The 23,940-nt window shown below is 46.4% G+C and overlaps 1 pseudogene; it reads left to right on the top strand.

Annotated features, from left to right (window-relative positions):
• The first annotated feature begins 21,390 nt into the window (after positions 1 to 21,390).
• On the top strand, positions 21,391 to 23,568 carry LOC123066696 (F-box protein FBW2-like; annotated as a pseudogene).
• Positions 23,569 to 23,940: the final 372 nt, after the last annotated feature.

The raw sequence follows: 23,940 nt of genomic DNA, 5'->3' as shown, positions 1-23,940 counted from the left end.
TCCTGCTCCGGTGCGTGAGAGCGGCAGTACTCCGCCTCTTTCTCTGCCTGCTCCGGCGCGTCCGAGGTGCCCTCCTCCTCCTTCGCCGCCTCGTAAGCGACGGCGGAACACAGAAGCCGCCACTCTAGCTGCTCCGGTGTACCGTAGCAGTCCGCCTCCGGCCGCTCCGCCTCTTAAGCAACGAAATAAGACAGCCGCAGCCGCTCCGGCTACTCCGGCATCTAGCAGTACAGCCAGAGGTGCGAGGCAATACAAATTCGGACCATCGTCTCTCAAGCCTCTAGACAAGTTACCATATGAGATGACTGTGGAGGAAAACAAGCAGATTATTCAAGCCCAAGTGAAGAACTTCTTTGAAACGAAAAGAGCTGAGAAACATCCACCTCTGGAGGAGAAGAAAGATCCGGTGAAAGCGAAGCACACTCTCAATGCCCTGGAGCAAGCACCACCGCATTCGCCGGATAACAACCATCTCCGTTGTCTTAAAAAGAAAGTGCAACAAGCGCGCCAGTCGGGAACTACTTCAACTGATAAAAGGTTAAAAGAACAAAGAAGTGGGAAGAAAATTCCCCATCTCGGAGAATAGTAGAACCAATCATCCCCCCCGCTCAAGGTGTCTAGCGATATTGTCGCAAATCAGCCGCTGCTGCACGATTTCACTATTGGTGATTACCTACGCGACGATTTTTAATTTGAAATAATGGAGGTGGAGGAATTCAAATACCATTACGGGAAGCCTCTCGTCAAAGATACTCTTGCTCTAACAACGATGAAGATTCCATGACTGGTACATGAAAACATGCAGAGAGTCTGGGAAGGATGCTTTGTCGATGATGATTAAAGAGGACCACGACTTCATTGGCCAAGAACTGTTAACTGTTGATTTTGACGAGTTTTCCAGTTCTACAATCAAAAGGCCCTCGACAAATCACTTGTGGATTGCTACTGTCTGTAAGTACTACTTTATGTAATTAAGTCTATTTATATATATAGCTCAGCTCTTTCATTGCATGTATATATAATTATCCTCGCTATATTATGCAGATTGAAGATCGTCGAATGCAGAAAAGCACAAATCTATGACATTGGGTTCATTAACCCAAATGTCATACATGAATACACGGTCAAAAAAAGCTGAAAAGACCGAGGACAACTTTCTCAGATCGTTGCTCAAAAATCAAACGAAAGATAAAATACTCTTTCCTTACAACTTCATGTGAGTGTTACTGTCTTGTGCATATTCGGTTTCCCTTATTACTCGAGGTTATAGTCATGTAACTGTTGAGTTGTGCATGCGTGCGCAACTTCAACTTTATGCTCCTAGTGATTAAGCTTGGGAAGGGAGAAGTAACCATCTTAGACTCGAGACGAAAAGATCCCGAGGACTATGCGGACATGACTGGAATGCTCCAGAAGTAAGTTCAATCCATCATTATCGCACCATATTGGCAACTTTGTTCATTTCCTGATATCAAGTAATTATTTTCTTTGCCTGGCGGAGTTTGAAAAAGTTTCACCGCAATTTCTCCGGGACTGCCGATCGAGCTGACATTTAAACAACCGAAAGTAAGTACTACTACCTAGTTCCGCGCATCTCCCATTGATTGTAACTAGTTTCATCAATAGCATTTAGCATGCTTGCTTGTCAGTTTGATTGACCTCTATTTCTCGTAAAGTGTTTGTGGCAGGAACAAGAAAATAATTTCTGTGGATACTATGTTTGTGAGTTCATCTACAACGAGGCGACCAAGAATAAGAGGGGCTACACTGAAAAACAATATCAAGTGCGCAAGCAAAAATATTCACAATTGTATTTTATTACCATCATTTGTGTTGTGTTTCATTCATACACATGTATTGACCCTCTTCTTCGATTTAGATATGGCAGCTGCGGGACGAGCTCCTACCACATGACCGCATAAACGCAATTCAAGAGGAATTGGCGGGATTCTTTCTTGACCACGTCACCAAGAAAGCCGGATAATACCATGTGGCACTTGACTTCAGACTTTAAGGATTGTGATAGATCTTATATTGTATATATGAAGCTAGTAGCGTTGGATAGATATACGAACACTTGTTGTTCGACTAATCTCTCGGAGAAGGAGAGGTCGATCACTTCTCTCTATATATGTTCATGACGATCTTCTGTACTTAATGGTTTCCTTCATTTGCTTACTAGCTAGCTAGCTAGCGTGTCGAGTCCTCTCTATACGTATAGTACGTAGCGTCGACCAAGCACAGAGATAAGAGAGAACACTTCTCTCTATTAGCTGGCTAACACAATATAGGAAACCCCTAAATTGACCCTACAAAACCCCCAAACCCCCTCCCCCCCTTTCAGAAAAAAAACCCCAACTCCTGAACTGCTGACGCGTGGAAGCATTTTGGTCCGGGTTGGTGGCACCAACCGGGACAAATAGACCTCCTACCTGGGCAAGCCGCAACGACCACGTGGATCCCCATCTATCCCTGTCGGTGTCAAAACCGGCGGATCTCGGGTAGGGGGTCCCGAACTATGCGTCTAGGCGGATGGTAACAGGAGACAAGGGACACGATGTTTTACCCAGGTTCGAGCCCTCTTGATGGAGGTAAAACCCTACGTCCTGCTTGATTAATATTGATGATGTGGGTATTACAAGAGTAGATCTACCACGAGATCAAGGAGGCTAAACTCTAGAAGCTAGCCTATGGTATGATAGTTGTTCTGGCCTATGGACTAAAACCCTCCAGTTTATATAGACACCAGAGAGGGCTAGGGTTACATAGATTCGGTTACAATGGTAGGATATCTACATATCCGTATCGCCAAGCTTGCCTTCCACGCCAAGGAAAGTCCCATCCGGACAAGGGACGAAGTCTTCAATCTTGTATCTTCATAGTCTTGAAGTCCGGCTGATGATGATAGTTCGGCTATGCGGACACCCCCTAATCCGGGACTCCCTCAGTAGCCCCCGAACCAGGCTTCAATGACGATGAGTCCGGCGCGCATATTGTCTTTGGCGTTGCAAGGCGGGTTCTCCTTCAAATTCCATGTGCCTGCTGAATAGTGTCCGGCTTCCTTATAAATGTTGCGCTCCTTGGCTTCCACATCCAATAATGGCCCTCTTCCACGTGTCGTATGAATGCAAAAAGCTAGGGTATTTTTGCGTTTTACCCCCTAGCCGCGCGAATAAGCTGCCTATAAGAGAGGCGAGGATCTAGATCCAAATCAGGCCATCCTCCTTCCTCAATTACTCATCGAAGCGCCTCTGACAAAAATCCATTCCATCATGGATAGTCTACGCGGCTCCTCCTCTCGCGCTCCCAGCCCTCAGCCAGGAGATTGGAGGAGATGTTCACTTCCGCATAGCAAGCTAGTGACGCTCCAAGCAGAGGGATATCTTCCCCCAGCCTTCATGGTTCCGGTTCGAGCCGGATTGGCCACCTACAAGGGTGGAAAGCAGGCGGAGAGCGTCCCCAATCCCTCCAAAGGAGAGCGGGTATGCTTCGTCCCTTATCTAATAAGGGGACTCGGATTTCCCATACATCCGTTTCTCCGGGGGCTCCTGGAGTTCTATGGACTCCAGCTTCACCACCTTACACCTGCCTCCATTTTGCACATCGCGGGCTTTGTAGCTCTTTGCGAGCTGTTCTTGGGCATCGAGCCCCATTTTGCGCTGTGGAAGAGATTGTTTTGCCTCGTACCCCGTTCTCACGAGGGGTCGATATATCAAGTGGGCGGAGCCGAAATATGGCGCATCGCCGGGACCGGATATCTATCCGGAACCCCGAAGAAGGCGTCCGAAGACTGGCCTTCGGAATGGTTTTATATGGAAGACGCCCCTCTGCCGGATCCAGTTCGGATCGGCCTCCCGGAGTTCAGCAACGCTCCCCTGAAGAAACGCCTGAGTTGGCGCCCGCGGAGCCCTCAACGGGAAGATGATGGGAGCGTCCAATATCTGATGGGCCGGATAAGGTTACTGGCCCACTCCGGATTGACCATGATTGGAGTCATGGCCACGTGCATTATGCGAGGGGTGCAGCCGCTCCAATATAGGGGCCACCCCATGTGGGATTTCAACGGGGAGGATGACGCCACCCGTCATGGCCGCAAGGGGCCGGGATCGGCCGCCGATCTGGTGAAGATCCTGTCCGGCTTGTACAAGGGGGAGAAGGAGGACTTCCTCCGCACGAGTCCATTGAATGGATTCTCCATGAATAACCCTCGGAGCTGGGTAAGCGGACGTTTATCTATCCGATCCATATTCCCAAAGTTAAGTGTCTCACTTTGTGATTTTGACGCAGGAGCTGCGCCGGGACGTGGAGGGCATACAAAGCCTGACTCCACAGCCCGAGGATCCGGGACGATCCCTTGATCCGGCCTCCGAAGAGGATCCGGACATAAAGGTGGAGCTGATTGACGGGGTGTTCCACCAACTTAGCATGGACAATGCTCTAGTCGCCATTACGGCTGACTACCCCGGTTTATCTCCGGCTTCCCAGGTGACTACGACCGGAGTCCTGACACCATTACTTGGTCCATGCTCATTTCTGACCACCGTATACCAACGGTGCTCCGCAGGAGGCGCCTTTAAGGCGGGAAGCCGAACCCGCGGCGGCTGACCAACAAGGGTCAGTTCGGCCCAGCAGGCGGAAGAGGAGTGCGGCGCGAATCGAAACGTCGCCGCAACGGTACGGCGCACCGCCGTTTTTAAGGGAAAGATTCCTAGGAGGTATATTAACGCTCATGATTTTTCCAGGAGAAAGAGCGCTCGCCGGACAGTGTCCGGAGAGGTTGCCAATCAAGCCTCCGCCAGCCATGCTCCAACGCCTGGTCCGGAAGGGGAGGCGAACACAAGGCATGAGCCAGGATGCTCCTCCAACGGAGGATGCCGACAGGCTGTCCGCCACCAGGTCTGAGGTGGAGAGCGCCATGAATCACAGGCGCCGCCGGACGGTTCTTCGTGACGCGTGTTTCTCTCCGGAGGCACTGAATGCCTTTAATGCGGGAGACGCGCACCTCCGTGCCGCTCGAGATGGTCTAACCAGAGCCACAAAGTAGTATGTGAAAGACATACGGGTGAGGAATTTTAATATTTATATATGCCAGTAGCCCCCGAGACTTAAAATAGTTAGAATAACTGATTTAAGGATCATTTGTTATGCAGGATCTTACGGAGAAGAATACCTGTCTGTCCCAGGAGCTTCAAGAGTGCAAGGCCCAACTTGAGGCCGCGCTAGCCGCCGCAGGGGGAGCCACAGAGACCCCCTCTGGTAATACATACTTCGAAAAGATAAGTAGTTTATGAAATGCGGCGTGTGCGTAAGTCTGACAATAATATTGCAGAGGGTGCCGGACTGGAACCGGACAAGCAACATCTGCTGTGCCAGCTGAAGGCCGGCGAGAAGGTGCTTATGAGGGTGCAGCAGGAGAGGAACAAACTCCAAGATGCCAACACCCAGCTGGGCGAAGAACTAAAAGATGTTCGGGTCCAGCTGTCTGACTCCGTAAAGGAGAATCGGCGGCTTCGTCGCGGCATTTACAGTAAGTGCTTGAGCAAACTCTTTTGAAAAGAAGAGTTCAGCGAGGAAGTCGATTGACAGAAATGTGTCTGTAGGTGTGCTCACGGGTCGTCCGGCGGAGGAAATGCCTGGTTCCACGTGTGACCTTCTTCCCGAGCTGCTGCAACTGCACGAACGTGTTCGGCAGGCGATGAGCGGCGTCGTTCAGGCCTTATGGCCGTCCGTCTCCCTACCCGAGGGTCTTGGAGGGCTTGCTGAGAAGCTTCAGGGAGTACGGCAGCGCTTCCGTCTGTGGAAGATATCGGCCTGCCGTCAAGGCGCCAGAGAGGCCTGGGCCATGGTGAAGACGCGGTACACGAAGGCTGATCCAAACCACATGGCCGAGGTCGGACCTGTGGGGCCCGATGGGAAGGAGATCCCTGTGAGCTTAATGTACGACCAAGTAGAGTTGGCTGCGAAATATTCCCAACGGGACTGTAAACTAGACAGCCTGTTAGATGGGATTGAAGAGGAGTTCAATCAGTCAATTTGACGATGTAATTTTAAAATGACATGTAAAATGCCTTCTAGCCGGATTGTAGATCGTTTGTCTTTGCGGACCTTTTCGCTTCAACCTCGGGACCCAATAGTCCGGAGTGTGTCCGAATACCCTCATGGTTATATAAAAACCGGGGCATGCATGGAGATCAGGCGTAGGGGTCATTAGTGCTTTATCAGACAAGTGCCCAACTAGTTATGTTATATTACATGGTTAGTAAGAAACATCTTCCAGGGAGAATAGTTCCGTTAGGGGTTCCTTTCCCTGGGAGGCATGCCCTAAGGTGCATGTCCGTACTGCGAAGAGAGCAGAAAAAGCATCTGGGGCAGATAAATAAATAAGTAATAAATCATCTTTCAAGTCACCGACCGAATATTCCCTTAAGAACGCTAGCTTTCGGCTTCACCCAGTCTGAGGTACACATCCGGCTGACCCGGCAGTAACAATCGCAGATGTGCTCCCTTTACCTCCTAGCCGAACAATCGGGAACGTAGGGGTAAGCACAGGAGCCAGGCAACCTAGCTTGGACAAAACATAAGTCATATCGATGCATATAATGGTGAATAAAAGGTACATGCGGAAGTATGACACATGTGTTGGGCATGAAGCCCATATAAATAAGCTTCTGTTAAAGAAGCCCCTAGGTATAATGAGTGCGAGTATCACATCAAGTGTGTGCGAACAATGCACAGATCAGCCCTCAAAGGCTTTTTACTAAAAAGCGGGAAGAAGGAGGGGAACAAAAGACAGCGAAAATATAAAAGGTGGGCGGAGGAAGGAGACGAACTCTAAGTCCGGCGCTAGGCGTAGAATCTTCGGAGACGGGCTGCGTTCCATGGGTTCGGCTCGAGTCGGTTGTCAGATGCGTTACATAGACGGTATGCTCCGCCGGTCAGGACTTGGTCGATGATGAAGGGACCTTCCCATTTGGGCTTAAGTTTGTCCTTTTTCTTGTCCGACAGGCGTAGAACTAGCTCGCCAACATTGTAAGTTTTGGCCCGTACTTCTCTGCTTTGATATCTTCGAGCCTGCTGCTGATAGAATGTGTAACGAGCTTTTGCCACGTCCCGCTCCTCCTCTAAGGCGTCCAAACTGTCCTACCGATCCAACTCGGCTTCTCTTTCTTCGTACATGTGCACGCGAGGTGAGTCATGAATTATGTCGCAGGGCAAAACTGCCTCTACGCCGTACACCATAAAAAATGATGTGAATCCGGTAGTGCGGTTCGGCGTGGTCCGCAGCCCCCAGAGTACGGAGTCGAGCTCCTCTACCCAGTGCGTGTTAGATTCCGTGAGGGACCGCAATAATCTCGGTTCGATGCCGCTCATGATTAGACCATTTACTCGTTCGACTTGACCGTTAGTTTGGGGGTGATAGACTGAAGCGTAATCGAGCCTGATGCCCATACTTTTGCACCAGACTTTAACCTCGTCGGCCGTGAAATTCGTGCCGTTATTAGTGATGATGTTGTGGGGGACGCCATAACGCTGTACTACCCCGGATATGAAGTCTATCACGGGTCCGGATTCTGCCGTTTTAACTGGCTTGGCCTCTATCCATTTGGTGAATTTGTCCACCATGACCAATAGGTATTTTTGCTTGTGGGTTCCCCCTTTAAGGGGTCCAACCATGTCAAGCCCCCAGACCATGAACGGCCAGGTGATGGGTATAGTTTTGAGGGCGGTGGGTCGCATGTGGCTTTGATTAGCAAAGTGCTGGCAACCGACGCATCGTTGGACTAAGTCCTGAGCATCTGCCCGGGCAGTCGGCCAATAAAATCCTGTACGGAAGGCCTTGCCTACAAGGGCCCTGGCTGCATCGTGGTGCCCACCGAGTCCGGCGTGAATTTCAGCCAGGAGATTTCGCCCTTCCTCTTCGGAGATGCACCTTTGAAGGACTCCGGTTGTGCTTTTCTTATAAAGTTCTCCCTCATGGACCTTGTAGGCTTTAGATCGCCGAACTATGCGGTGGGCCTCATTTTGGTCTTCGGGAAGTTCCTGCCTAGTTAAATAGGCTAGGAATGGTTCCGTCCATGGGGCAATTACTGCCATTATTTCGTGGGCTGAGGGTGTTATTTCATTGGCTGAGCCACCGAGTGTCAGAATGTTCCGTGTTGGGTGGCGCGGTTGGTTCCGGGTTGTTATTTCTGGACTCCTCTTCCCATAATACGGATGGCTTAAAGAGCTGCTCCAGGAAGATGTTTGGAGGGACGACGTCGCATTTTGCGCCGATGCGCGCCAACACGTCGGCTGCCTGGTTATTATCCCGGGCTACATGGTGGAATTCGAGTCCTTCGAACTGAGCTGACATTTTTAAGACAGTGTTACGATAGGCTGCCATTTTCGGATCTTTGGCGTCAAAGTCTCCATTTACTTGGGATATTGTGAGGTTTGAATCCCCGCGCACCTCTAGGCGTTGAATACCCATGGAGATTGCCATCCGGAGACCATGTAGAAGGGCATCATATTCGGCTGCATTGTTGGAGTCCGTGTACATTATCTGAAGTACGTATTGGACTGTGTCTCCGGTTGGGGACGTTAATACGATGCCAGCCCCCAAGCCGGCCAACATTTTGGAGCCGTCGAAATGCATGATCCAATTGGAGTATGCGTCGTACTCTTTAGGGAGTTCGGCTTCGGTCCATTCGGCGATGAAGTCAGCCAAAACTTGCGACTTTATAGCTCGCCGTGGTTTGTAGGTTATGTCAAATAGTAAGAGCTCAATGGCCCATTTTGCAATCCTGCCTGTCGCATCACGGTTGTTTATAATGTCGTTGAGAGGTACTTCGGAGGCCACTGTTATCGAGCACTCTTTAAAGTAGTGTCGCAGCTTCCGGGATGCCATGAACACCGCGTACGCTATCTTTTGATAATATGGATACCGGGACTTGCATGGAGTTAAGACAGTGGATACGTAGTACACTGGTTTTTGAAGAGGGGATTTGTGACCTTCTGTTTCTCGTTCGACGACGAGCACTGCGCTTACAACTTGATGTGTTGACGCGATATATAATAACATTGGTTCGCCTAGGTTGGGCGCGGCTAGGACCGGATTTGTTGCTAATATGGCCTTTATTTCTTCGAGTCCGGCCGTGGCAGCATCCGTCCACTCGAAGTGTTCGGTGCGCCGGAGGAGGCGGTAGAGAGGCAATGCCTTTTCTCCCAAACGGGAGATGAAGCGGCTTAGAGCCGCCACGCATCCAGTCAGTTTTTGTATTTGTTTGAGGTCTTTTGGGATATCCAATTGTGACAGAGCTCGGATCTTGGCTGGGTTTGCTTCAATTCCTCTACCGGATACAATGAAGCCCAAGAGCTTTCTGGCTGGTACGCCGAAAACGCATTTTTTTTGGGTTGAGCTTAATGTCATATGCTCGGAGGTTGTCGAATGTGAGCCTCAAATCGTCTACTAGAGTTTCGACGTGTTTGGTCTTAACGACCACATCGTCTATGTATGCCTCCACTGTTTTGCCGATCTGGGTAGCCAGACATGTCTGAATCATGCGCTGATATGTTGCGCCGGCGTTTTTGAGTCCGAAGGGCATTGTGTTGAAGCAGAATGGTCCGTATGGAGTAATGAATGCCGTTGCGGCCTGGTCTGTTTCCGCCATCTTGATTTGATGGTATCCGGAGTATGCGTCGAGGAAACACAATGAATCGTGCCTCGCGGTAGCATCGATGATTTAGTCGATGCGGGGAAGGGGGAAAGGATCCTTTGGACAAGCCTTATTAAGGTCTTTAAAATCGACACAAAGACGCCAGGATTTGTCCTTTTTTGGTACCATTACCAGGTTCGCTAGCCAATCCGGATGTTTTATGTCTCTGATGAATCCGGCTTCTAATAGTTTGGCTAGCTCCTCTCCCATTGCCTGTCTTTTGGGTTCGAAAAATCGTCGAACAGCCTGTTTGACTGGCTTGAATCCTTTTAGGATATTTAGGCTGTGCTCTGCCAGCCTGCGTGGGATTCCTGGCATATCTGAAGGGTGCCATGCAAAAATGTCCTAGTTTTCCCTAAGGAATTCTCGTAGTGCGGCTTCTACATCAGGGTTTAATTGTGCCCCAATGGAGGCCGTCTTTGTGGGGTCCGTTGGATGGACCTGGAATTTGACTATTTCGTCTGCTGGTTTAAAATAGGTGGACTTAGATCTCTTATCGAGTATCACATCGTCCCTATTCACCGTGGAGCGCAGTGCAGTGAGTTCCTCTGCCACTAGGGCTTCGGATAGTGCCTCTAGGGCTAGTGCAGCTGTCTTATTTTTAGCGCGGAGTGCTATGTCCGGATCACTGACCAGAGTGATGATTCCATTGGGCCCGGGTATTTCAAGCTTCATGTACCCGTAATGGGGTACAACTTGGAAAATTGTGAATGCCTCTCGCCCTAATAGAGCGTGATATCCGCTGCTGAACGGGGCCACTTGGAACGTGACTTCTTCGGACCTGTAGTTGTCCGACGAGCCGAACACCACATCTTGTGTGATTTTTCCTGTGCAGCGTGCTTGCCGACTAGGGATTATTCCTCTGAAGGTTGTGCTGCTTCGCTTAATGCGGCTCCAGTCTATTTCCATTTTTTGGAGGGTTTCCTCGTAGATGAGGTTTAATCCGCTGCCGCCATCCATGAGTACCTTGGTAAGACGAAAGCCATCCACTATTGGAATAGGACCAATGCGGCTGGTGCTCGGGCTGTTCGGAATTTAGGTTCGTCGCTGGCATTGAAGGTGATAGCCGTGTCGCTCCATGGATTTGTTGTTGCTACTTGGTAGACTTCGGCGAGGCTGCGGATTGTTCGTTTCCGCATATTATTTGATGCGAAAGTCTCGAAGATTGTTAATACCGTACTGGTACTGTTGGGACGGTTCTCCGGGGCTAGAAGACCTTCGCCACTTTTGGCCACCTGTCGTAGTATCTAACATGCTCGAAGGTTATGTGTTGGAGTGGCGCCCTCTGTATTATGGATTTTGCAGGGTCCGCTGAGCCATCCCTCCAGTACGGTTTCGTACCCTTTAGGGGGGTTTTGCTTTTTGGTTTTTGACCCAGGTGCTTGAGCATGGTGCACCCTTTTATTCCGGACTAGGGTTGTGTTCAGGGCCGGATTGTCCCAAAATCTAGTTTCAGTTTTCCAGGCACTTTCCATCGCACAGTATTTTCGTACTATGGTCGCCAGGTCGGCGAAGCGCGTAACTTTGCAACGACTTATGGCGTTCATGATTCCCTTGTCCGTGCAATTGTTGCAGAAAATAGAGATTGCGCTTTCCTCACGGCAGTCCTTTATCCTGTCCATAACCAGGAGGAATCTGGCCCAGTAATGATGTACTGTTTCATCGGGCTCTTGCCGTATTTGAGATAGATCGCTTGTGTTTGGGTGGGTGGGTGGAATTAAATTCGGAACCCCGCCCAATCTGAGGCTCGAAGGCCGAGGAGTTTCCGGATTTGGAAGCTTGGATAGCTGAACGTCGTCCGACGAATCTAGTACGCTGCCTGACTTTAGGTTCAGTACTCGATTGACGTCCGTCCCTCCGCGGGAATCCGGCATGGAGGGATCGGGAATCCAGACATAACTGGTCTTTAACATAGAAGAAGAGTCGCCGCGTTGTTCTTCTACCACAGCAACGTGGTGGGTAGCCTGGGGAGAGTTAATTTCTCTCAGATCGGTTTTAAGCCCAATCTGATCGTAGTCTGTAGCGACTCCCAAGGCGGCGATCCGATCCAAGAGCTCGTTTGCGGAAGAGAGCTCCATCGGATCCAGCTGTTCGGTGAATTCCGAGTTGACGCGAAGATCACTTTTGATGACCCGAGAGGTCATTGTCGAAGCGGTGGCCGAACATGCAGTCATAAGAAAATCACCTAGCCGGATAGCTTGACCGGCGGCCAAAGCTCCTTTGGCAATGGTACCGTCTTTAAAGACGGGAAGAGGCATCCTTCCTGATTGCGACGGCACAGAGGAACTCTCAATGAAAGCATCAATGTCCATGTCAAAACTGGCGGATCTCGGGTAGGGGGTCCCGAACTGTGCGTCTAGGCGGATGGTAACAGGAGACAAGGGACACGATGTTTTACCCGGGTTCGGGCCCTCTTGATGGAGGTAAAACCCTACGTCCTGCTTGATTAATATTGATGATGTGGGTATTACAAGAGTAGATCTACCACGAGATCAAGGAGGCTAAACCCTAGAAGCTAGCCTATGGTATGATTGTTGTTCTAGCCTACGGACTAAAACCCTCCGGTTTATATAGACACCGGAGAGGGCTAGGGTTACACAGAGTCGGTTACAATGATAGGAGATCTACATATCCGTATCGCCAAGCTTGCCTTCCACGCCAAGGAAAGTCCCATCCGGATACGAGACGAAGTTTTCAATCTTGTATCTTCATAGTCTTGGAGTCCGGCCGATGATGATAGTTCGGCTATCCGAACACCCCCTAATCCGGGACTCCCTCAGTCCCGGTTCTTGGGCGAACCGGGACTAAAGGTATTGGGCTTTAGTACCTTCCCTTTAGTCCCGGTTCAACAACCGGGACAAATGGGCCTCATGAACCGGGACAAATGGGGCTTTTTCTACTAGTGTACAGGAACTGCATAAGCTCCAACAAGCTAGGGTGGACTGGTTACATAACAGCGACGACAATTAATTTTATTTCTAACAATTTGCCTTGGCCGGCAAGAACGTAACCTGATGAAATGACTTAAGGATGGCCAGGGGGCTTGTCTGGAAGGTACGGACATGTTAAACCCGATGATCACAAATTATTTTGCTCACCCTTTATCTTCCGAAGTTAACAATACAGATATTTGATCTCTAGAAAAATTATGTCTTGAGTTTCTAAATAAATGAATGAACAACTGCTTCCTTTACGGAGAATGCAATGAAGCACTCTATTTTCAGTATCAGCGATATCAAGGCCCAAGGCCCCAACGGTTTGCATGCACTTTTGTAGAACAAAATACTAGAAAGTCCCGGAGGCGATAAACTCGAGGCAGATAACGGATGGGTGGAATGACAGCACGTTAATCTTAATTCCAAAGAAGCTTGCTAGAAACCTAAAGATAATTTTACCAGAGATCATTTCACCAACCGAAAGCGCCTTTATCCCTAGAGACTTATAACAGACAATGTGCTTATTGCCTAAGAGTGCACACACAAGATAAAAAATAAGAGAAAGAGGAACAAAGATTTATGTGCGGACAAGCTGGATATGCACAAGGCATACGACAGATTTGAGTGAGTTTCTTCAGGAATATTATGTTAAGTTTGGGATTCCAAGAGAATTGGTTTTTTTTATGATGACTTGTATCTCGTCGGTACAATATACTATCATGTATAATTCTCAGGAGATCGATAACTTCCAACCTACTAGGGGTTCGAGACAAGGGGATCCATTGCCTCCTTATATTTTAATTGTGCGCAGAAGCGCTTTCTAGTTCACTTATGCATGAAGAGGAAATTTGTGACATGAAGGGGGGGGGGGGGGGGGGGTTAATGCAGTACAGACGCAGACACTCATACATATACACATACACTCACCGCCATTAATGCACGCACTCACACCCTATACATATGAGCACCTCCGTGACTAGCTTTCACCTTAACACGTCGTGGCGTGGCTACTAAGCGACACATTTAATATATCCTTGTCTTTGGGACCGAGGTTGCTTTGAGGGTCATCTACCTCGCCGCATGGAGGACTGTCAGGTTTGTTGCCGCCACTATTCATGGTGATGTCGTTTCCATTGGCGCCATCATCAGGTATTGTCGCTGTTGTTGGTTCCAGCCTTGTCGGTTGCATGTGCAGTGTCGACCATGTAGACGCCATAGGGCGAGGTCGATGTCCAATTATTTAAGGGAACGGTGGCTATTGGCGGGTTGTCCGCAGACTCGCCGACCTCATCATACATGTCCATGTTCTCGTTCATGGTGCCTTCCAGGAGTTCGGTTAGGTCTTCGATGTTGGCAACAAGATGGACGGTGAGTGGGTTAAAAAATCAACTTTTCCTGGGGATTCCAAGATCCAATCCTACACCAAGATCGGGTTGTCCAATGCCGCAAACTTCTGGAACCGATCTAATAGTTAGCCTAGAACGAGCTTTTCATATTCCGCCTGATCCTAGTGTGACACCGGAAATAGGGAGAGTGGGCTCGGAACAGATTATTTGCCAACCTCCTACATAGTATCCAAAGTCAGGGCCAAGGGAAGCAACCCCAAGGTTAGATCCCACTTCAGTCTCAAGTTTTCACCTGACATCATGGCCATGGGGGCGATTCCAAGGTGTTATCCGAGGTCGGCCCCGGGAGGGGATGCTCAAGTTGATCCATGACCTGTTCCAAAACTGGGGCTAGGACCACCGGCTCATGCTGCTCCATGACTAGGTGTGACATTGTGTTTAGTTTTGGTTCACATTCGTTTGTCATGCAACTCAATTTGATCCATGTTCCTTTTCCAGTTCTCATGGAACGCTTGCAGGCTCGGTCGGATTAATTGCACTGTGAGTCCTGGTCATGGATGCATCCGTGCATGGTTGACGCGCTTCAGAGCAGTCAACCATGCATGGTTTATTCGTCAGTGTTTTGTTCCGCTTGAGAGACCGCCTCGATGAGCACCAGATCAAGCAAGCCATGACATAGCCTCAACTAGCCTATCATTTCTCCATCCCTTCCTACAGTTGCCTACAAAAACTACATTATAACCAAAGGTTTGCCATGTTGGTACCCCTACGGAAGGCTTAGCTGCTTACAGTTGATGGATATAATCATTTATTTTGGTATAGAGGCAGTGACAAGACAACATGTGTAGAATTACCAGCCTCACACACAAGATTGCAAGGCATGATGATGGTGTTACGTCAACTAAAAAACTTATTATTCGGCATTCTAGAAACTAGTGTGTGTTTATCATGTGCCAGTGTGCATCCACATTTAAATAAATGCACCCTTATGCCCATTGGCATAAAGACCAACGACAACCACGAAGTGGAGTAATGGTACGGTCAGGTCTGCTCTGAACACATCGTTAACCTATACGATAGTATGCCGAACTAAAATCATATACCACGCCATACCATTGGAGGGTGTCCGGTTACATATAGGTCTATGAATAATCAACAAAGAAGGCAGGCAAACTATATGAAATAGACTATAATGAACGCTGCTTGAGAGGAACATGTTTTATCTATTGCACTCTTCACATAGTTTTCCTAGTTCTAAACCAAAAACAATAGTAGCCTATTGAGTGTCAGGGCACTGACATATGTTTTGCATCACCTAACATTATATTGTGTGACAAACAGAGTGAGCTCGGCCTAATTTAATGATCCCTCTCCATGAAAATTCCATACACCATGTTTGTAAAACAATTAACTAATGGAGACAACAGGTTTCATCTCTGTCTCATCAATGCTGATGACTTCACAAAGTTAGTTTTGAAATCGGGGAAGGCATCCCAGAACACCCCATCCGGCCAGACCGCGGCACTCAAAGACCGTGATCACATCCCAAAATACTTTGGCACATGTCGTGAACGTCGTGTCTTGTGCGTGGGTGACATCTTGGCGAGATGTTTTCTTCATGTCAGGTGGCTATCGGGTTTTGCCATGGCTTCCTGCCATCGTGTCCCCTTGGCCGGATGTCGTGCTTTCGGAAGGCTACCGCATATTTGGGGTCTGTCGTATGCCCGGATTGTCTTGAGTCTCCCTAGTTGTTGCTAGTACGAGTCCTCAAATCCAAAAGTTCAGGTCAGGTACCGTAGGGAGGTGTGGTCGGCATTTGTATTGACCCATTTGTAGGGTTGCCGTGGCGGGCTAATGTAGGATAGGTACCACAATTATCGTTGTTTGTCGTTAGTAAATATACAAGGTAGGTACAAATGCAGTTCAAACATAATCACTAGAGTCCATTCATGCTAAACATCCATCAAATAATTGACCTCTTTTTTTTGTTGTATTAGTTGCTTCTTTTCTTGGCTACAGTATCTCTTTACGCCCATTGTTGTAGTTGGACTTTTCAAATAGTTCACTTAACTTCTATTTTATGTCTCCAATAGTTTACTTAACTTTTGGGATGCAGTTGGTCTCTACACCAATGGAACAATGGGTCATCTAGTTATTTTAGTAGTTATAGTCACTCCGACCTCTAGGCGATAACCTCGATTATGCAGTGTTGTCCATCACGAGAAGCCAAGACGGTACTAGGAGGGACCGCGCTGCCGTACTTTTGGAGTTCATCCACAAGAGTTGATGGAGAATTTGATTGGAAGGAGAACAATAATATATAATAAATGTCAAAAATTACCCTTTTATTTTCATATTTATCATGATTCATTAATTACATATTAATGCCTTCCTTATTTGTATCAGGTGCCTATTATATAATAAATACTAGTATTGATTGTCATTCTTATTTCCTTCTTTATCCTCATACATTAATTTCGTACTATTTATTTCCTTATTTTTATGATGTGACTGTTATATAAGAAATATAATTGGTTAAATTTTCTATTTCCTTACTTATAGTTTCTTTCATTATTTGTCTGAAGTGACAGATGGCCAGCAACCCCAACAGTAAAGATCGATCTAGAGTGAAATATCACCGTCTCAACAAAAAATGAACACATCCAATGTTTTCTTCTAGAAAGTAAAGTATCCAATATAATTTACAAATATTTATGTCATCTTCTTTCTTCCAATTTTTCGCTGGCAACAAATTTACCACTGAAAGCAAAACAAATTTTCTACCAAGTCATGTACTTTAGTTTTCTTTGTTATGCCCGCAACCTATTGGTAAGGGATTCGATGAAGTTAGGACGCGTTGCCCACCTGTGCCCGAGGTCTAGGTGTTAGGATGCTGAAGGATTGTTAACACAGTGTGAAAAGCTGCAACACATGGAAAATGTAGATATGGTGATTGTGACATTGTCCCATTGAGGAAGAAAGCCAACGAGTTAGATCCATGGTTATGAGTGGGTGAGTGATCATGAAATCAAGCAACAAGTCACATGAGAAATGTGATAATGGTGCAGGAGCAGGCAAGCAGGAGCTAGAATGACCAGGTAGAGTGAACGGCCACTTAAACGAAATACTTGCAGAAATATTTGAAATGAATTCTATTAATGTAAGATTCTTATGAACATATTAAGACCAGGGGAGGAGGATGCATGACAAGAGAACTAATAGGCCGGTCATTCGGGACGAGTGGAAATAATCGACCTTTAAATGAAATCAATGTAGTTTTTCAGAAGTTAATCACTAAACCACTTGCGTCTCTGAAATCTTCCGGATATGGGAACACAATGTTGCATCTTATGAGACGTTTGCACTTCTAAGGATTAGGGTATCATTACTGTAAAAAAAGGTACAAGATGGTTGATGGGTTGTGTGAGGAGTTCGATAGAGAATGCATGATGAGTAAGTTGATGTAGTACATCAGTTACAATGATTAACAAGGAGAAAGAGGGTCGCCTTATTGCAACCCGTTTATACTAGGGATCCAGGGTCCTGCCAGACATTCAGAAGGACGGTCAGTCCGCACATTGTTAGGATATATCTAATCGATGCACACATGCCATCTTCAAAGACATCATGGTGTGGGTTGTGGAGAAGGGCATCTAGGCATTTGGATCTAGAGGATCTATTTTTAAGTCAAGTTTTATTACAGTGGTTGATGCCTTGATTTACTAGTGGTGGTTTAACATATCAAGTACACCAAAGAAGAACTAGTTCGGACTCCATCGACATGTAGTGGTGTGATAGATTGTAATTAATGTGTTAGGACTTTTGCAATGGTTTTGGCAGGGCAATTCTCGATGGAAATATGTATGAAAACTTTTGGAGTGCGCATTGTTGACTTAGGTTCTATTACAACATATGCTTGGTTCAGACTAGATGTGACGGCTTTTTTTGGCTTTTCGTGATATGAATTCCACTTCAATGCTTTGGTTGGTGAAGCTCTAGTGTTTTTATTTTGTAAAACCTATGCTAGAAGCTGCTATTCTAGGAGATAGACTTGGATTTCATGACTAGCAAGTCAATAAAAATTTCTTTTTCATAGAAGGGTTGGTGCATGTTCGTTGGTTAGGGCTTGGGTTGTGGATACATATGTCATAGAGATTAAAAGTCCATGATAGGGAGGTGTTGCCTATGAGAGAGAATAGTAAGAAATTATAATTTCCAATTTTTCTCATGTCTGAAAAAATAAATCCCATTTAGCTCACTCACTGTTATTTAATGTTATGTAATATATAAGAAGCCAAAAAAAACATGAAATATCTTTTGTTTTCACCCCCTTCAATAACAACCCTTAATTTGGTACAATATGGAAATAACCATTGTGTAGTTATTTGCCCTCAGATTTGTGGGGGAAAGAATTTGTGCCATTTTTAAGTATTAGGTGTTATTGCTTGAGGGAAGCAACCAGAGCGGACACAATGTTTCAATGACGATCCATACTATATGTTAAACCTTCTCGAAAGAAAAGGTCAATCTTATTTCTGCTTTGGAGGGTTCGGCTGGGCATCGTTGTTCTTTCCCAAATGATAGAAGTTTAGGAGGTAACGGTTGTACTTTGGAAGAAAAAATGATCCCAAAATTCCTTCACTGTGTCTTAAACATATTTATTTATTTTGTCGTAATTTGCAAGAAGCATAGGCAGGAAAGATTTTCTGTTTTTGTCTCCATCAGTGTCACCATTGAGTTCTACTTCGTTTTTTCTTTTAGACTACATTTCTCTTGTTTGTTCAAGGGGTTGGATGACAGCACGCCATAATTGGATATTAGGTCTAGGATGGAGATCACCACTTTGCCATTATTATTCATGGCATTTGTGCGCCAAGTGGGAGGGGGTGGGGGGGGGGGGGGGGTTATGGCCATCTTTCGAGCGGAAGGCACGACCAATTGATGGTAACATTTGGAGTAGGTGCGATGCTTGAGAGATGACAGACCAAATTCCAGTCTATTTGGATTGTGGCCCGTGAGTTGAGTGAAGGGTGCCAATCTTTTCAAATCGGAAAACCATGGGAAGAGGGGCGGTTGTAGGGCGTCGGTAAGAAGTTAAAGTTTCTAATATTTTTCATGTGGGAAGAATTCAATCCCATTTAGCTCAATCAAACTTATTTTATATTAGGTTAATCTGCGAGAACCATAGTAGGCATGGAAAATATCTTGTCTTTTTTTCCCTTGAGGTGGCAGCCTTGACTTTTCTTCGTTGTTTCTGATAATAACATGCCTAAGAGCTAATTTATGAGTTGGTAGGAACCTAATTTTCTCAAATTGGACATACCCACTTTACAGTTATTCCCACTGCTGCTTGCCCCGGAGGTGGGTGGGTGAGGATATGCACCATTTATTGGGTGCAAGTCATGTAGAGCAGACACGACATTTAGAGTTGGTGCGATGTTTGAAAGATGATGGACCAAATTCGAGCCCATTTGGATTGTGGCCCGTGAGTTGAGTGAAGGGTCCCAAACTTTTCAAATCCAAAAACCACGAGAAAGGGCTGTCGTAGGGTGTCGGTAAGAAATTAATATTCCTAATTTTTTTCATGTGGGAAGAATTCAGTCCCATTTAGCTAAATCAAACTTATTATATATTAGCTTAATCTGCGAGAACAATAGTAGGCATGGAAAAATATCTTGCCCTTTGGTCCCTTCCGGTGGCAGCGTTGACTTTTCTTCGTTGTTTCCGATAATAACAAGGCTAAGAGCTAATTCATGATTTGGTAGGAACCTAATTTCCTCAAATTGGACATAACCACTTTGTGGTTATTCTCACTGCTGTTTGCCCGGGAGGTGGGTGGGTGAGGACGCGCATCATCCATTGGGTGCAAGTCATGTAGAGCAGAGACGACATTTGAATGATGATGGGCGAAGTCAGAGGCCGTTGGATTATTCGGCCGCCGCACGAGTGAATGGCTCGAGTGTTTTCAAAGCAAAAAAGCGCGCGAAAGGGGAAACGGTGAAGTTAGAGAAGCAATAGTTGAAATATGGGGAAAAATATCCCAAATGTCGTTTACATGATCACTAAAGCCATAGTACATAAACTCTTTTTTTTTTGCAAAAACATAGAACATAAAATTTACATTGAGTACATTAATGTAAGCCATATCTTTTCGCAAAAAAAAAGAGAGTAAGCGATATCTGCCATATACGATGAAATCTGTTTACCAAATCTAGCTAGCACACACACTGTAGCATCATATGTATGTAAATCTTGTATCAACATCAACAGCTTTCTGAAAAAAAACATGGCCTACTCCATCTGTAGTTTCTTCGTTCAAGCTTACCATCACGTTTTTATGTCAAGGAATTATTATGATCGCACCACGTTTCAGGCTTTTCAACTTAGGAATTAATTACTCCGATGTGGCGCTCACTCGGCCTGAATCCTGGCGGCGCACCCCGGAATCCCCCTGCAAACCAGAAAAAAAGGCACGCGCGAGCAACAAAAGGAGAAAGGTCCTCTCGCCGTTACACTCAACTGTATCCCTCTCGCAGTCTCGCTCCTCCTCCTCGCCCCATCGCCGAGACGCCCCACGCTCCCACAGATTCGCCACCACCACCACCTCTCCTCCTCCTCCGTGACCTGGTAAGCTCACCCTCCGAAGCATCTCGCCGTCGTGAAGAACACCACGTCCGCGCAGTCCTCTCCTCGTTAACGATACTGTCCCGCCAGGACGGGTTGTCTCGAATTTTTTGTCTCTGGCGGAGGGGCTGTTTCAGATCTGCGGCGTCCTCCTTCCTCGTACTCGCTGGTTCGGCCCTGATGGCTTTTGGTTGGTCCTCGCATCTTGGTGCTCTCGTTTGGTTCTTGAGTAGGCTTCCTGATTTGGGTTTTCACTCCCCGTAACCAGCTTGCTTTGATCCAAGATCGTGCTATTTTTAATATCTGGGTTCGGTGATCTAGGCAGTCCGCCATATCTCAGTTCATGTTCCCACCTCTTCTCCGAGCAATCTCGCTCAGATCTCATTTCTTCCTCTAGTTTCGTTTGAACTGCAAGTTCTTTCTTGTCAGGTCAGGGAAATCTTGCACATGTGTTCATCTCGGTGTAATTTCTTTCCTTCAAATTTTATCGTGGTCGCTGGGTTTATATTTCCATACCTTTGATACAGATACTCCTTTATGGTGATCTTGCCATATATATTGGCAATTTATTATCTCGAAATAAATGTTGATTAACTGGATTTTTTTCAGTGTAGGAAAGCACTTTCATACTATTAATATAAGTCGCCATGAAATTTTGAATATGCTATTTCAAGCCTTCAACTGTGTGGATTAAGCAAATAATTTTACCACCCAGGGTAATTTATCATGGTTCCTGAAACAGGTGGACATACAACTTGCATGGTCGGTCCTGGATCGGAAGGATCAGGGATGGAAGAGTGCAGTGAGGACAGATGTTGGGAGGACCAAGCATGAGATGCCCTAGGCATCATCTTTTGCAAACTGTCCCTTCAGGAGATCCTCTCTGTAGTTCCGGGTGTTTGCAAACCCTGGAGCCGGGTGGTTTCAGGGGCCGACTGCTGGCAGGACATCGACATTCAGGAGTGGAGCCAGCAGAAAGAGCCTGACAAGATCATCAGGATGGTTCATATGCTCCTCTCTCGCAGCGCTGGCTCGTGCCACCGCCTTAGTGTGTCCAGGCTTCCCAACGACTCATTGTTCGCCTTCATCGCGGACCAGTAAGTAGTCTTCTTTAGTCAAAATCTTTTTTATTTTGATGATCCTTTCCTCATGAGATTTGAATTTGATAACCTAGATGGGAACATTGTGTGTTTTTATTATTATTATTGTTAGTGGTGAACCATTAGTTGTGCACGTTGCTGGAGTAGTTCTTCCGATTGTGTACCATCCTCGCAAAATGCATACAGACTTTCATTGGAAAAAAAATGGTTTAGATTGCCACAGGTGTAGTGGCTGTGGCAGGGGAAATATGATGGATGTGTAATTTCATTATATAGGAGCTGGATCACTGAGGCGGTTAGGGATGAGGGGGGTGAGGGCGACGGCGAGGAGGGGCGAGAACAAAGAAGGTGGCGGCCACGGTAGATGAAACGGCGCAAGGGGGAGTAGGGTTTTAGCGCCAAAAGTAAGATATTGGACGGCGGAGATGGGCTAGGGAACACGATCTGACACTCCAGGATCCAAATATGTGAGAAACACTGGACACGAATGTTAATACGTCTATTGATTAGAAAGACATGTGCTGATGAACAAAAACAAGTACGTTATGTGTAACATAATTGATTCCAGAATTACTTGCCTTGCGGTTGTATTTGTCTTTACACTGAATCCTCTATTATCACTGAATCCAATCATTTATAAACAATTGTGCATATATTGTGGCAATTATTTTTGTTAATGCTTGTAAATTATTCATTCAATTGCATAAATAAAAATGGGGTAGTATCATTACAGTGTGTTAATCTATAAATACAAAGTTATAGATGGTCTATTAAAGTTACTAGCACAATCATGCTCCTCTGGCTTAATCCGTTTCCTGATAGTGAGAAATGTTGCGAACATGGTACCAGACCCCGCACATCTGTGTAGAAGAACATGTTCAAAATGGTATTACCAACTATTTCCTCAACCGACAATGTTCCAGTGATTTTGTTTTTGTCATAACCATATATATAACCCTAGTACTTTGTTTACTGATGACCGTATCCATAATATTTTATTAAACCTTACTTATCCAACCTTGTTTTGTTTTGCAAGTGCGCAATCTCTCAAGACTTTGGAGATTCCAAGGAGCGAAATTAGCGACTCTATAGTGGAAGCTGCTGCACAAAGACTGACTAAAGTTACATTCCTGGATGTAAGCAGCTGCACTAAGATTGGCGCTCGTGCTCTGGAGGCATTCGGTAAGAATTGCAAATCCCTCATCAGACTTCGCCGAGTCATGCACCCAATGGATGTCGCAGGGAAGGGGTGCCATAATGACGAGGCCCGTGCTATTGCCTACAACATGCCAAAGCTCTGCCACCTCGAGATAGGGTACATGCTTATCGAGACAACGGCTGTCCTCGAGATCACCTCCCGGTGCGAAGACCTCAAATTCTTAGATCTGCGTGGCTGTTGGGATGTTGGTGATAAGATTTTGCAAGAGAAGTATCCTGGGCTGAAAATCCTCGGCCCCCACGTGGACGACTTCTATGAGAACAACTTCTGGGATGAGTGCTCGGATGATGACTCCATCGACTCATGGGAAGAGTTCGTGGACAATGAGTACTTCGCCCTCGGGGGTGATGACGAGGCCATATGGGACGACGATCACGCTCTTGAGTGACTAGAAGTTAGGTTCTATGGTGGTGTATTCGGTGAAGGCTTCGCTGGTTTTGACTGGCCAGAATCTCCATGAAGGTAGTCTGCATTAATAAGCTGTTGAGAGAAATGAAGTGCCTGCTTGCTCCTGCTCCTCTTTATATCTTTCAACTTTGAAGCATCTTCTTCCATGTTATGTGGTTCAAATTGTCAAATTGTGTGGTCATTACCATGCAGATATTATCTCGTTGTTGAGTAAACTTGTCTGGGTGTAAAAACCTATGTATGGTGCTTAAACATAAAGCAACAAATCAATATATGACTGTTGAGAGTAGTGTTACATGTAGTTTTCTGTTTTGTTTCCGAAGTTCTAGATTAGCTACTGGTGAAAATTATCTTGGGAAAATTCGGTAGTGCAACTAGTGGTCATGCAAGCATGGGATGAATCGTTTTTGAATGTGCAGGGGAATGCCATACTGGGGAAGCTTCGTATGATGCATTAGAGCTTTCATAACTAGGATTGACGGGTAGTTAAAACCCAGAAAAAGAAGCTTAAACAGGCAGAGAAAGAGATTGCACGTGTGACGAAAGGGCCTATGACTAATGATGAATGTGACATGAAAAGAAAGGAACAAGCTAGCAGACTTGACTGAACAC

Source organism: Triticum aestivum, chromosome 3B, assembly GCF_018294505.1.
Source record: "Triticum aestivum cultivar Chinese Spring chromosome 3B, IWGSC CS RefSeq v2.1, whole genome shotgun sequence".
NCBI lineage: Eukaryota > Viridiplantae > Streptophyta > Magnoliopsida > Poales > Poaceae > Triticum > Triticum aestivum.
Note: the sequence above shows the minus strand (reverse complement) of the source record. Positions and strands in the feature narration are given on the sequence as shown.